At 41.8% G+C, this 14,304-nt stretch overlaps 1 protein-coding gene across 1 annotated transcript in view; it reads left to right on the forward strand.

The window, feature by feature from the left end:
• LOC125003866 (voltage-dependent calcium channel gamma-2 subunit-like) overlaps nt 1-14,304 on the forward strand; it is a 75,165-nt gene that overhangs the window by 21,336 nt on the left and 39,525 nt on the right. The gene's annotated exons all lie outside the window — the stretch shown is intronic.

Raw genomic sequence — 14,304 nt, forward strand, 5'->3', positions numbered from 1 at the left:
TGAGACCGTGAGTGTCATTTTAAAAAGTTGACTCTGACTGATGGGACTATATTCACTGACTCCTACACTCTCAGTCACTGGATGGACGATTTGACCAAAGGAGGACACAGAGGGGACGAAGTCTGGTCTGTCTTTATCGAGTGAAGCCTCTCCAACAAAAATATTACAAGAAGTCAGTGGAACCACTGTGGAGGGACTTGGACACCCCTGAAACACACAAGTAACATTGCTTTAGCTCGTGATTAACTAATTTCAGTCACGGTTTATTCTAACCCATAATGTTATCCAGACTTAGCATTACATATTAGTCTTATCTGTTAAGAAGTGCGCACGTTGTCTCACTCTAGTCCTTTCTTTTAATCACCAAAGCCAAATCAAAGTTGTCTGCAGCTGGCAGTGTCTGGTATGTGATAAAACTTCAAGTTAGTGTTGTTTATTTTTTGGTTTTGGCACCAAAAAATACAGCAAGACGACATTTTCATGGTTGAAAGTGACAGTGTTCACCTCAAGCTTTCATCTGTTTTGCCTCCAGTTAACGTAGTGACATCATAGTGATGACGTCCATGAGGAGGTCTATGGCATTTAAACCCATTGTTCTCATTAGAGGACGCTTTAGTCTGCCACCAAGTGGTAGCAAAGGTTAAACTTTATTAATGCTCATTAATGTTTCTAGTTTGATGTAAATTAGCAATTTTTGCTAATTAGCAAGTACTCATTGCATAATTCATTGCCATTCTGTCATCGTACAGCCACGTTCAGGTGTTAAAATAAACAGTTTTATATTTCGCCACAAATTGGTGACTACTTTATAATATAAATAATGACATAATCCCATTGTCCACATATGAGGACATTGTTTTTGTTGTTGTTGTTGTTGTTTTCCAAAACTACAACTTCCTGTTTAAAGGTCATGCTTAGTTTTTATTAGGTCTTAGGTCGTACTGATCCCAAATACCTTGAAGAAATTAAAAATGCATACCATATAAAAGCTTGGGTCTCAGGAGGTTAAATTTTGTGAACTTGGGTGCAGCTCTATTAAATAAACTAATTATCTCATGCTAATTAGCTCAGGCTAAAAGTCACTCAGCTTTGGTGAGTTGGTCGCTGTCAGGGAGACATTTAGACTCGTCACAACATCACACAGGCGTTTGCGTCTCGCTTCTCGTGTAAATAGGTTATTCTACGATTTCGGGGCATTACTCCACAGTCGGCCTCCACAAAGAAAGAACAGCAAACTGTCTGGAGTGTCAGAACACACACTCCTGCGAACATGTGACGCTGCGAGTGAAGTGGCACTCCGTCGTACAGTTAGCAGATGGCCGGCGCAATGTGTTTTAACAGTCACTTAATTCACAATGAGGTCTGAAAACGATACTCGTATAGACACAAACAACGGCTAGAGAGACAGAGAGATGAGAGGGACAGAACAAAAGCTTTATTTAGCGCGAGGCTTCAGCGAGTGAAGCGGAGTTTGTTTCTGCATGTGTCACCTGTCGGTCAGCGCGTCTCAATAGAGTTACGAAACACCGACGCAGGCGAGCCAGCTGGAGGCCATTTTGTGTCCACACGCCGCCGATCTGAACTCTGAGAGGCTTCGGGAAACTGCTGAATTGTTTCCACTATTTTCTGACTAGACTTGTGCGATAGCTACGGTACCTGCAGGGAAGAGGCTCCCTGCTCCCTCAAAAAATCACCTTCTCCGCCGTGTCATCAGCTGTCGACACCAGTAAACGTACATCTACCGTAGCTGGCACGTCAACAACGCAGCGTTAACTCAACGTCTTGCCTAAGAAAGCTAGCTAGTTTCATCTGCGGTCTATGGCGATGCATGCTGTATTATCTGGCCTCTTATGTTGAGGAGGATGTCATGCATGCTTTTAGGCGTTCCCTGGCTGGTATTTATGTATGTGGAGGTGGGCGATTAGTTGGTCTGGTGCAATATGACCAACCCCCCCTTGTTATACAACAGTCAGCCACAACATTATGACCACTGACAGGAGAAATAAATAACATAGAGCATCTTTTGACAATTCCATATTCTGCTGGGAAACGTTTGGACCTGGCATTCATTTGTGTGGATGTTACTTAGACATGTATCACCCAACTAGACCAGACCAGACACCCCCACCCCATAGTAATACATAGCAGCCTAACAAGGAACACCTCCAAAAAAAATGGAGAACAGCACAAGGCGTTGACCTGGCCTCTAAATTCACTAGATCCTAAACTGATCAAGTATCTGTGGGATTATAGCTCCATTTGAAGGCAGCGAGACTCAAAGCGTGTCTCTGATAAATGATCTGGGGTTACAAGTGTGTTTACCAGAGCAGATGTCCACCGCTAATAGCTGCTCCAGCTCACTCCAAAAGTGGAGGCACAAGGGAGACCTGCAAAACATCAGGAAGGTGGTCATAATGTTATGCCTGATTAGTAAGAGTTACTGCCGTACAGACAGGTAGTTTAGGGTAGTATTCACTCCACTACCTCGGTTAATTTGAGCAAAAACAAATACATGAATGGAAACTTGTGTCCTCGGAAACATCCCTAACAGCCGATTGGTTTTCTGAGCATTTTCTTCCGTTGAGTTTTTGGTCAGTTTATTTTTAGTTTCAGAATTTACTTAAACTGTAGTTTTAGTTGGTTAACTAAATAACAAATGTTTGTGGCTGCGTTTTTTTTTGCCTGAGAGGAATATTTTCAACACAGAGCAGAAAGAACACATCCCATCCCAACACTGGCTGCCCTCCCCTCCACCGTCTGACAACACTGTGTGGCTTTCCTCATTTTTTTCCTTCATTTTAAAAGTTTGCTCAAAATGTGGTGGAGTCCCCTCAGAACAACACACTCGCGAGAGGACAAACTTTCAGAGGTCCCCGCGATTATGTCATCAGAATTAGTTTTCGTTCCAGTTCCGGTCTCGACTGTAACAGAAGCTCAACTCTGTTTTTTTTTTTTTTGCCTTTGCTGGTGTTTTAATATGCTGCTTGTGATATTAAATGAAAATTATTCTTAGTGTTTTGAAGTCGTAGTGAAACGCGGCTGAAGGCGTGGCCCGCGGCGTCGAGATATTTATGGAATTAAATAGTTTATGAACTTTTGGAGGGGCAAACATTTTTTGTTTTTGTTTTTTGAGCACTTCTTCGCCCTCCCTCCCTCCCTCCCTCCCTCGGTTCCTTCCTGCTCGCTGCCAAACGCTCGGGCATTTGTTGAATATTCACAGATAATTTGGACAACAGAGGGAGGCAGGAGGGAAGTGGAGGGAAGCAAAAGGGGTGGAGGGGGGAGGAGGAGGTGGTCGAAGGAGATGAAGAAAGGGGGTAGAGGGGGAGGAGGAGGGGAGAAAGAAAGCGAGGGATGGAGGTGATTTAGCGGATCCAAACCCTCTGCACCCATTGGCTTTTTTTTTTCTTAAACGAAGAGACTGGAGGCGAGAGCTGCAGCGAGGCGCTACTCAGAATACTGGATGCTCCCTCCTCACCCTCCCTCCCCTCGCCTCACCCTCCCCTCCCCTCGCCTCGCTTCCAATCCCTCCCACATTCTCGAGGAATCAATAGTCGCAAATTAATCATTCTGCCCAGAGCACTTTGAGAAAGAGAAAGAGAGAGAAATAAAGGAGGAGGGAGGAAAGAGGGAGACGGTTTGCATAAAGCAGCGGTGGAAGCAGCAGCAGCAGCAGCAGCAGCAGCACAATCACACCTTCAGCGCGTTGGGCCTGATTAGATGTTATTCATTGTCGTATCACTTGTTTGGGGATGAGTAATCATTGTTGTCATGGCGATTGTTGTGGCGCCCCCGTTTAGACGCTCTTCGTATCATTTCAGGGAGGAAATGTATCTCGCCTGGCTTGGAAATCCACCAGTCGGAGATTATAAAAGCCACGCCTACACCAGTCTGAAAATACCTGATCTCCTCTGACATGTCAAAAAAAAACAAAAAACAGTGCTGGATAGATATAAATCACAAGTACCTATCGTTTAATTGAGTTAGTGTGATGTCTCTTCATATAGTCCACAGTGTTTCCGGTCTGAGCTAACATGAACCAGATGCTAGTAACAGAGCAGAGGTCTGATATGAGAGAACTGATGCCTCCTCCTTCAGAAATGCTTCACTAAATTACCAAACTTTACCTCTGAGGTTCTGAACGATAAAATAAAACATTTCTTTTTGCCTCGATGCACTCTGCTCCGGAGCGCTCGGTCGGGAGGTCTGATCCGATCCAAGTGTGCCCACGTTCCCCCTGAAGATCCTCTGGATTTATTTATTTATTTATTTATTTTTTGCTGACTCTAAGCGTCCATTTCAGAGCTGATTAATCTACTGATCATGCGATTGAATTCATGGTCTATAAAACGTCAAAAATAGTGACAAATGTGGGTCAAATTCAGCCAAAGCATAAACTGATGACGTTGATTCATGTCTTATTCTGACTATAATATAGTAACCAGGAAGAGCAGCAATGAAATAGTTTGTTTATCCTAAAGCAAAGATAATGTACTTGATGTTATAAGTTGTTGTTGCGGTAGAGGAATTAGGGTTAGGAGGGTTAGAAGTTAGGGTTAGGAGGAATTAAAGTTAGGAGGAGTTAGGTTTATGTTTTAGAGGAGTTAGATGAAGTTGTAACGCTTTCACTTGCTCTATTTTCTAATAAACTCCAAGCAGCTGTGGACTAGTGGTTAGAAAAGCTTTGAGACTGTGAGGTTATGAGGCCACACCCCCCCTCAGGCACAACCACCTAACCCCCAAAGCCGTCCCCCAGGTGCTGCAGCTCCCAGCTGCTCCGGGTGCACAGTCTGCTGTAGAGAAAGAGTTTACCCATGAAGGATCAATAAATGAGAACAAAAAAAATAAATAAACAAAAAAAGAAAATGTCTTAGTTCGGACTTTATTCAGCCCCAGTTTGCTTAATAAGCCATGAAGGTGCCAGCCAACCTACTTCTGCCTGCCCCAACCCTTTGTGAGAATCCATGTGACAATATTTGGTTAATTAGCAAACTAACTTGTAGACAGTTAGAGGCGCCCCAAACACAGTCACACAAACCTGTATTTGGGCCACGTTCAAGGGCGGTCGGGACGCTGAAACACAAACTGTGCAGCCACTTTCAGCCCGTACCTGCAGCAGTTCTCATCTACAAAACAACGTACGCTCACCGAGCAGTTCATTAGGTACACGAGTGAAAATAAACCTGGTCAGTAGTTTAACAGCAGCACAGACTCCAAAATGATCTGTCTAATTAACCTGAAGTGAATGATCTTTATGTGAGGATGCGTTGAGTAACACAATGCACCAATCAGGCATAACATTAGGACCATCTTGACGGGACAGACCTCGGTGGATCAGTTTTGTTCCAGCCCGTCCTGTCTGTGAAGGTAGAGTCAGAATACAGAATACACCAATCAGGCATAACATTATGACCGCCTGTCTAACATTGTTTAGGTCTCCCTTGTGCCTTCAAACCAGCTGTGACTCATCAGAGAATGGACGTGGAGACAGTGTTGTTAGTTGGGGGTCTTTGGGACGTATGAGTTGATGGATCATCCCACAGACACTTGATCGGTTTGGGATCTGGTGAACGTGGAGGCCAGGTCGACACCTTGTGCTGTTCTTCATGTTTTTTTTTTGAGGTGACACCTGGAACATAAACACGCTAAGGAGCACGGACTGGAAAGAGAAACCACAGACAACCAATCAAGCACATCGTTAGGTTGTTAGTGGGGGATCTGGGTCCTGTGGGTAGAGGGGGGGCCTCTGTAGACCAGATGTGTACCACTGCATCAAAAGATACTCAACCAGTTTGTGATCTAGGGAATTTGTTTTATTTTTTTAGTTGTTCCCAAAGTGTTTCTTTTTTCTGTGTGTGTCTGTGTCAGGCTGCATCCTGCTGGGGATGGCTGCAGTCATTAAGGAGTGTGATTGCTACAGTGGGGTGGGGGGGTGTCTGGTCTGGTCTGGTCTGGTCTAGGTGGGTGGTGCATGTCTAAGTAACATCCACATGAATGAACAGCAGATACAAGAGTTTCCCAGTAAAACAGTGAATTGCCACAAGTGGTCATAATGTTGTGGCTGATTTGTAGCACACACTGTCAGTGAGGCTGTGGAACACAACTCGTTTAGAAATTATTACAAAATAACTGAATGCACACAATGAACATATCAACTTTCACATATATATATTTTATTTTATAAAGGTAGACGTCACTGGGCTCCAATTCCGGGTTCCTTTCACTCGGGGTGGTTTCTGCGTTTGTCTTTGTTCTTCCTCCGGATGCCAGAAATAGTTTGCAGTTAAGGTTCAGACGTACACAAACATGTTCAGCAGAACGTCCTGCACACACACACACAGCTTCCCGGCTCGCGTGACAGCGTCGCGTGTTGCTCTCTTTATGCATGCTGCCAGCGTTTGACTGTGACCAACCCAGCCGGCCAGCCAGCCCAAACAACATGTACGTCTTCTCCCTCGGGAGGCTTTTTGCGCTCTCATCACCACTGCGGGAGAGATCATATGTGCCCGGAAACATCTGGGAGGGGTGAGGCTCCTCGTCGGGGGTTGACCGTAGAGGAGAACTATGAAAGGGATACGAAAATAAAAAAAAAATAAAATACAAGAGGAGGGGGGAAAAGGAGATATTGAGAAGCGAGAGGAGAGGGGGTGGAGAGAGGAATGAAAAATTTGGGAGAAAGAGAGCAGATGGAGAGACAAATGGAAACTTGTGAGGAATAGAAGATGCACAGAGGGAAAGAGAGGTGGTTTGGGAAGAAGGGAGGGACGCGGGGAAAAAAAAACAACAACAACAACAAAAAAAAACAGGGAAGGAAGACGGGGACGGGGGGGGGACGGGGGGAGACATGTGCCAAACAACATCTGCGAAGGAGGGAGAGGTGGCTGCGGATGTGTGCCGGAGGAAACTTTCCAAACAACATCTGCACCGAGATCAACATCTGTAATGAGAAGGAGGGATGCGAGGTGAGGCGAGAGGAGGAAGATCTTGAAAGCGGGAGCGCGCCGAGGTGATGACAGACGCCGCTCTGAGTGATTCTTACTCATAGAAACATCAGCTCGCGCTGACCAGAAACACTTTCATCTTGTTTACTCTTCGGCTGGTTTGGGGATAAAAGAAAATAAATAAATAAAAAAATAAAAAAAAGACTGCAGCCGAGCCTTTTGGGTAACATCATCCATCACCAGCACGGCTTAGTAGCTTCGCTATTTGTCCCATCTATCACTATTAACGGTGCCACTGCTTCAGGTACAGGAGAATCAGCTTCTAGCTGCTGCCGGGCAGTGACACAGTGAAGCTCGGTTTTTTGTGTAACTAAACAGATTTTTTTAGTAGGAACTTTTTTTTTTTTGACTTTTTGTCGCAGGAAAAGCTCAGATGTGACAAATGAAGAACGTCTGCAGGAACAAACGTCTAATGCCGGCTGGACTGTGTTCGAAAGTGACCGATACCTTGTGTAAATTACACATTAATGTGTCTGGTAAAATCTAACAAAAAAAAAATAAAAAAATGTAGTGTAGTTCCACAAAGAAAACAAGACATCAGAGTAATTTAATTATTTATTTTAAACTCAGAAGTGTATTGAGGCAGTGGCTTCATTCAGAATATGACCGAGCTAATACAACAACAGAAAAACCAGAGGACACAATCATACAAAATATGTGAAAATGTTGTTTCAAACACTTAAAAAATTAATAAGTCAAAATAATAAGACCATTAAAATACATTATTGTTTATTTATTGAGATCTATTATAAAATGAAAACATTCATCTTAATTCCTCTTCTGTCCTCCTCATCATAAACGTCTCTTATTCTGTGTTGTGGTTTAATCTGAGGTGTTTCACAAGGTTTGTTGTGTTGCCACAACTCAGTAGTTTAGTTACTTTACACTGTGTTCCTACATTAACTCAAATGACTGAAGTATCAAAAGTTTTTAGAGTAAAAAGACCTGGAAGTATCGATATTTCACTATCGATCTGCACATCACTAGTCGCCAGTTTAGAATCACCTGAACCTGACGAGTCTTTAGATGGTGGGAGGAAGTCAGAGAACCCGGAGAAAGTCAGAGAACCCGGAGAGAACCCGACGCAGACACAGGGAGAACACACAGACTCCACCCAGACAGACCTCAGAACCTTCTCTCTGTGAGGCGTCACTGCTCCGCTGAAACTTAACGTAACCATGAAACACCCACTACCACTACTGTTTTTTTTTTTTCTTTTTTTTTTTGCAAAATAAAACCAATTTTCAGCGCAGACGTTACTCAGACGCACGCTCCGTAATTTGCAATATGATTCAGGTTTGGAATTTTATTAGAGATGTTGCACGCGGAAGCTCAGCTCTGTCAGTGCGACAGGCAGGAAATAAGGCAAATAAAAGCAATAAACTTCATCATATCAAATCCAAACAGTGGAATAAAACCAATAGTTGTAAGGAAGAGGCTGGAAGCAGTAGATGAATCAGAGGTAAGAGACGCCTGGTACGTACTGAGGGAACTAATTAGGGGAGCGAGGCTGTTGGAAGGTGAGCAGCAACTGGGAAATGATGGGAAGAGAGGTTAGTGTCTGTGACCGTCAAAAAGACACAGTCTGCTCTATTAAATCACCATCAAGATGTTCAACTACGTTCGATGACATTTTGGATTTCTCTCTAATTGCTCGACAGAAATTAAAAAAAAAAAAAAGGCAGAGAGTAATTTTTTATTAGTTTTGTTTTTTTTTGTGCAGTGATGACACAGTGGCTCTGGTGAACTCATCGTTAAGGCTTTTACTGGAACAGAGCTTCGTCTCATGTCTCGACACTTACAAGGATCGTATTTCCTCAACCCGACTGAAATTAGCAGAGTCTAACGTAACAGCTCAGATGGATGATAAATATACGTCTGTTCATGTCTGATTTATTTAGGAAACTAATTAACTTAGAATTAGATAAATGGAGGTAAAAGTCTGACGAGACACAGGTGAGACTAATGAGGGGCGGAGCCTGCAAGGAGAAACCAATCAAATGATCAAAGGTGTAAAAACGCGGGAAGGTGAAGCAGAAACACCAAAACCAGGAAACACAAAGAAACCAAACTGTATCACAACAGAGGAATTTAAAACAAGAGGCTTTGTTTGTGCCTCAGTCTTACTGACGCCGCTTTGAAGAATTCACCCATTAAAGAAAGACGACCAAGACCACGTCCGTTCCACATCTCCTCAAACACACACAAGTTTGAACAACTTATTGTTTTTTTTTTTGTTTTGTTTAGTTTTTTTTTTGCCGCCTCCGTGTTTGTGTCCTTCACAGAAACTCATCGCAAAAAAGGAGTTAGACGCTGTCATCAGCAAATGTTTTCTGAATGAACGGAGGAATCCTGCAGAGTTTTTGGTTATTTGGCCAAAAATCTGAAACAGTACGATTATAATATACTAGAAGATTATATATATATATATATTATTAATAATAACTGTTTTTAAGAGTTTTAAAGGTTTAATAATTATCTTTCATAGCTTATATATTATGATAAAAACAGCAATATTTTGTGCAGAAAAAAAAGAAAAGAACACAAAGTGCATCTTATTTACATGCATCTGCTTGACAAATCTGCAAACGATGCACATTGATCAGTGTATTTATGATTCCCCGGCTCCTTGTGACCTGTTAATTGAGTGTTTATAGGCCAGTACACTACCAGCACTGGTTGCTATGGACCTATATGAGCTTTTGCACAGCCGTTGCTATGCAGGGAGAGACAGTGAAGGAGGGAGGGAGGGAGGGAGCCAGAGGCCCATGCAGTGGATGAGTCATAGCCCCCCCCACCCCCATCCCCTCACACTCATACCCCCTGCTTTCCTTCCACTGACTCAATGGGACCTCACACACACACACACACACAAACACACACACTCTGTTGGGCGTATACACGTGTGCGCGCGGACAAAACGTTCACACACGCAGCTCGTGGTGGTTTTCTTACCAATCCTCTCAGCGGTGGCCAAACCTGTTAACATGTCTTCCCTGTGGATAACAGCTAATGGCTCGTGTTCATATGCATGGTACACACGGACGCACACACACACACACACGCTAACGCTGACGCTTCTACTCATGCATGTACAAGTAGTGCATCAGGAAACACACGTGCTCACACATATAAATGCGGCTGGAAAGGTGGACGCACATAAATATGGAAGCTAGGACACATTTACACAATTTATTCCAATCAAATCCAATCAAGTCGTTCAGGCTGAATTTGTGTTTATGGTTTTTATTTTTTTGTCTTACTTCTACTCATGTACTTGTTTAATCTCCTGTGAAGCGCTTTGGTTGTTGTAATGTGCTCTACAACTAAAGTACGTCACATTACTTCCATACACATGACGAAGGGCTCTGACTGGCTGTAGATCTGTCCAGTTTCGTACGGAGATATGTTTGGCTGTATGATCATTTTCAAATATATTCGTTTCATTTCCTGTGTTTTTTTTATTTCAATATATATCAATATAAACAATTATGCAATTGATTTTTTTTTTCAGGAACCCATTTTTCGTGAAGTTACAACATTGTCCACTCACGCAATTAATTACAAATTTCTCCTCGAATAAAATATATATCCAGTAACTTTAAGGATTATATTAATGCTTAGATGTTTTTTATTATTATTATTTTTTACTTCAGTTTTACCCTGCTATGGAAGTATTTACACAAATTTCCAGAGGTACTTGGCATCTCTGTCGGTCATCTTGATTTTGAGTAAAAAAGAAAATATTTTAAAAAATTTAACTTCCACTGACTGGGTCAATTGGTGGTAGTGTATGGACACAGGGAAGTAAATAACGCTGACCACATTGTGACCGATACAACGTCCCACTGGGAAACGTTTGGACTTCATGTAGAATAGAATAGAGAGCCCTTTATTGCCTTTATTCACTGAACAACGAGATTATAAAGTTTCTTCTTTTCAGTGCAAAAAAACATAAGTACATACAAAACAGTGCAAATGAGCTACTAGTTACAAAGATTCACAAGCTAAAGTTAAAACACTTATAACAATTATATAATTATATAAATATATATATCTTTTATAGCAGCAGTGATAAAAGTCTAAACATTATTATTGCACATTTTGTCAGAAAAGGAGCATCAGTGTAGTTAAAAGTCTGTCACTGCACATCCTGTATTACATTGATTGTTGCATGTGAGAGTTCAGGGCGGCGAAGGTTGATACATCTGTAGCGCCTCCTAGAGGGAAACACCTCAAACAGCTGCGGACGTTACATGTAACGATATTTTAAAAAAAAACTTAACCGCATGGCTGCGTTTAACCTTCCTGATTTTTAATGCAAATGGCAGCTTATAAATGCCCAGTCAGCTTCCTGTTTATTCATGAGGAACGTTTTACTTGTGATGTCCCAGTAGAACTTAGTTTGAGCTCCAAGATAAAAAAAAAAACCCTCTGATCATCACCTGATCCATGCTCATACCAGACACAGATGTTCGCTGGGCTCCAGTATCCAGGGACACGCACTCACCTGCTCCGGAAATTTCTCACGCAGTTGAATTTATTTCCACAAAATCTTAGGTGCTTCTCTTGTTAACTTAACATTTTGATTTGATGAGCTCTCTGGTGTGTTTCTGAGTGAGGTCGCATGAGTGTCACCTCCAAGTGTCTACACAGGAAGAAAATAGTCGTGTAATTAGCAAGTGTTGTCTGGCTCAGTTTTGCCACAGTGTCAGTGAGATGTGAGATACAAGAGGAACTGGTACAGGAGCAGTTCATTAATTTATACCTCTGTGTTTTAGTTTGTAGGGGGAAAAAAAACTTCTGCTCTGTTTTGCCTGTGTTGCCGTGTTTCAGTGTGTTTCGGTCTCATTGTCTCGCGATTTGAACTAAGTGTTTGAAATGTCACTGAAAAAGAAAAGTGCAGGTTCGGTGTTTGTTTTCCATCAGCTGGTTTCTATTGAATAAACTAGGCGTCCTGGTGTTGGTGGCAGTTATTCAAGGCTAAAACAGAGAAGAAGAAGAACAACAGCGTTATTGTTTTAAGAGGGTCCATTTTTCAGATAAGTACAGTGTATAATCCAACATTTCCTTGGAACCGGTGGAGGTAGAGCAGAGGCACCATCGCTGCTCGTATCCCTGCGAAAATAGTGTGAGATTGGCCAAAGGCCACGCAAGGAGGACGGGACGTCTTGTCCATATCATATACAGTTTATATATGTACACCAATAATAAAATGCCATGGCTGTGTTACCATTAGCATATTTTGGTGTGCATTTGATGGCAAAAAGTAGAGATATCCAGTAACGCAAAAGTTAACCTTGTAAGACTGCAAAGCCTGCAGTGTTTGAATCACCGTAACTCACCGATGGACAAAATTCAAAGTGTGGCTTAAACCCTTGAGATGTCACAAAGATCTTCCAGACAAAAGCACAACTCCCTAGTGTTCAGCCACACTTTGAATATTGTCAATAGAGCAAACCACTGTGAGTTACGGTAAATTAAATAGGGAATACTTTAACGTACCGCTGGTGATCTGTTCGGTTTTAAAGGGTTAAGGAATTTATATATGATAGACAAGGCTAAATAATAACCAAAACGTATTAACTGAAGTGTGGATATCAGTGTTTGCGTCTGTTGACGGGTAAATGCTCTTGTAGTGAGTTCAGGGTGTTTGATGGAATAAAATAATAACCAGGCCCAAAGCCAACTAAACAAAAACACTGTGCCGTCAGGATGAAGCAAGACAGAGTGAGAGCTGACGGCCAGGTCTTTAAAGAGGCTGAACTGGGCTCCATCTACCAGCCAGGTACCTGAAAGACAAACAGCAAAGGAAACACAGGCAGGAGACTGTTACAACACCTGGACGTGGTAACGCACGTAACCAACGCCGGCGTGAAGCAACATTAGTCGGCATTGTGTCTTTTTTGTTTCCACTTCCTGCTTCACTTTCAGCAACGGTGACGGAAACATTCACCAATATTTGCAGAGATTTCGTTAGTCATACAAATGTTTGTATTTCCTCAGTGTTGTATCTTCACTGGTGCAAGAAAAATACCAAGAAAAATACCAAGAAAAGGTACCAAGGTACCAATCACAGTTCTTGTGATCTACGTCGTTTGCGGCAAATACTTAATCCTGATGATGCTAACATTAGCTAATGTCCGCCGTAAGATTTGTCAGTTATAATATTAAAAAACTAATTCATGCCATATAGTCAAAGTAGTGAATGTTGATGCTGAACTGAAACGACAGAAGGTAATGACAGAGCTCAGAGCTACGTCACTGTACAACGTTTTTTTTTTTTTTTCAGTAGTTAGGCTTGTTGAACATACATGCTCCTATTTTTACATTTGTTTTTCAATTTAAGATTGCGTATCATCGCTCACAAAATAAACACTGACTGGGATGAGGTTTTGTCTTTATTGCCGGTGGTTTTCGTTTCACCCAAAAAGGGGCGTGGCCTAACCTGCCTTCCTTCTGACAGCACTACGTAGCATTTCTGTTATCTTTTTTTTTAGTTTTGGGTCAATTCAAATGATTGTTTCAAGTTTGTTTCAAAGTTGAACAGCATGTGTGTAACACATTTACTGATACATAGCCAATGTGAAAATGCAGTTTGTGTGACTTTGGAAAGTCAATGACAAACGTGAAACATTTACCACAAGATGGGATGAAGTCAGATACTGTAAATGAACAGTTGAACATTTCAGTCTAGGATCATCATGTCTGTCGTCACTTCACCAAGTTACATGAAGGAGGAAGAGACACTGTAAAACGGTCAAGACTCCAGAAGCACCTGTGTTATATCGAACAACTTTATTAGACAGATTCCAAGTCAGTAAATGCAGATTTACAACAGGCCCAAAATGTTCAGACCCAAACATTTTGTTGTCATTTTAATGAAGACGTCTAATAATAAGTATTGTTTTTAATAAGTGTCTCTTTTTGTGAAAACTCTATGAGCCTGTGAACAGAGTGGGAGGTGTGCAGCTCTTCATCCAACAGCTCAATGTGACTGTGACTGGTACGTCTACACCGAATTTATTATTTTTTTTATTTTTATTTTTTTTTTGCAACACTTTTCTTAAGACTCACTTGAAAATGGAAACAGGCTCAGTTTGCTTTGTATTCATACTTGTAGGTTTACTGGCAGAGTGACGTTTGACGGATGGTTTTTAATGACATTTATGAGAAATGTAAAAAAAAAAAAAAATTCAAGGGAAAAGAGCAAACAAACAAATGATTAAAAATGAATGTTGTCAAATCACAGCAAAATATAATAAAAAAAAAGAATAAAAATGAGTGGAAGCTCAAGGTGATG

Source organism: Mugil cephalus, chromosome 2, assembly GCF_022458985.1.
Source record: "Mugil cephalus isolate CIBA_MC_2020 chromosome 2, CIBA_Mcephalus_1.1, whole genome shotgun sequence".
Classification (NCBI taxonomy): domain Eukaryota; kingdom Metazoa; phylum Chordata; class Actinopteri; order Mugiliformes; family Mugilidae; genus Mugil; species Mugil cephalus.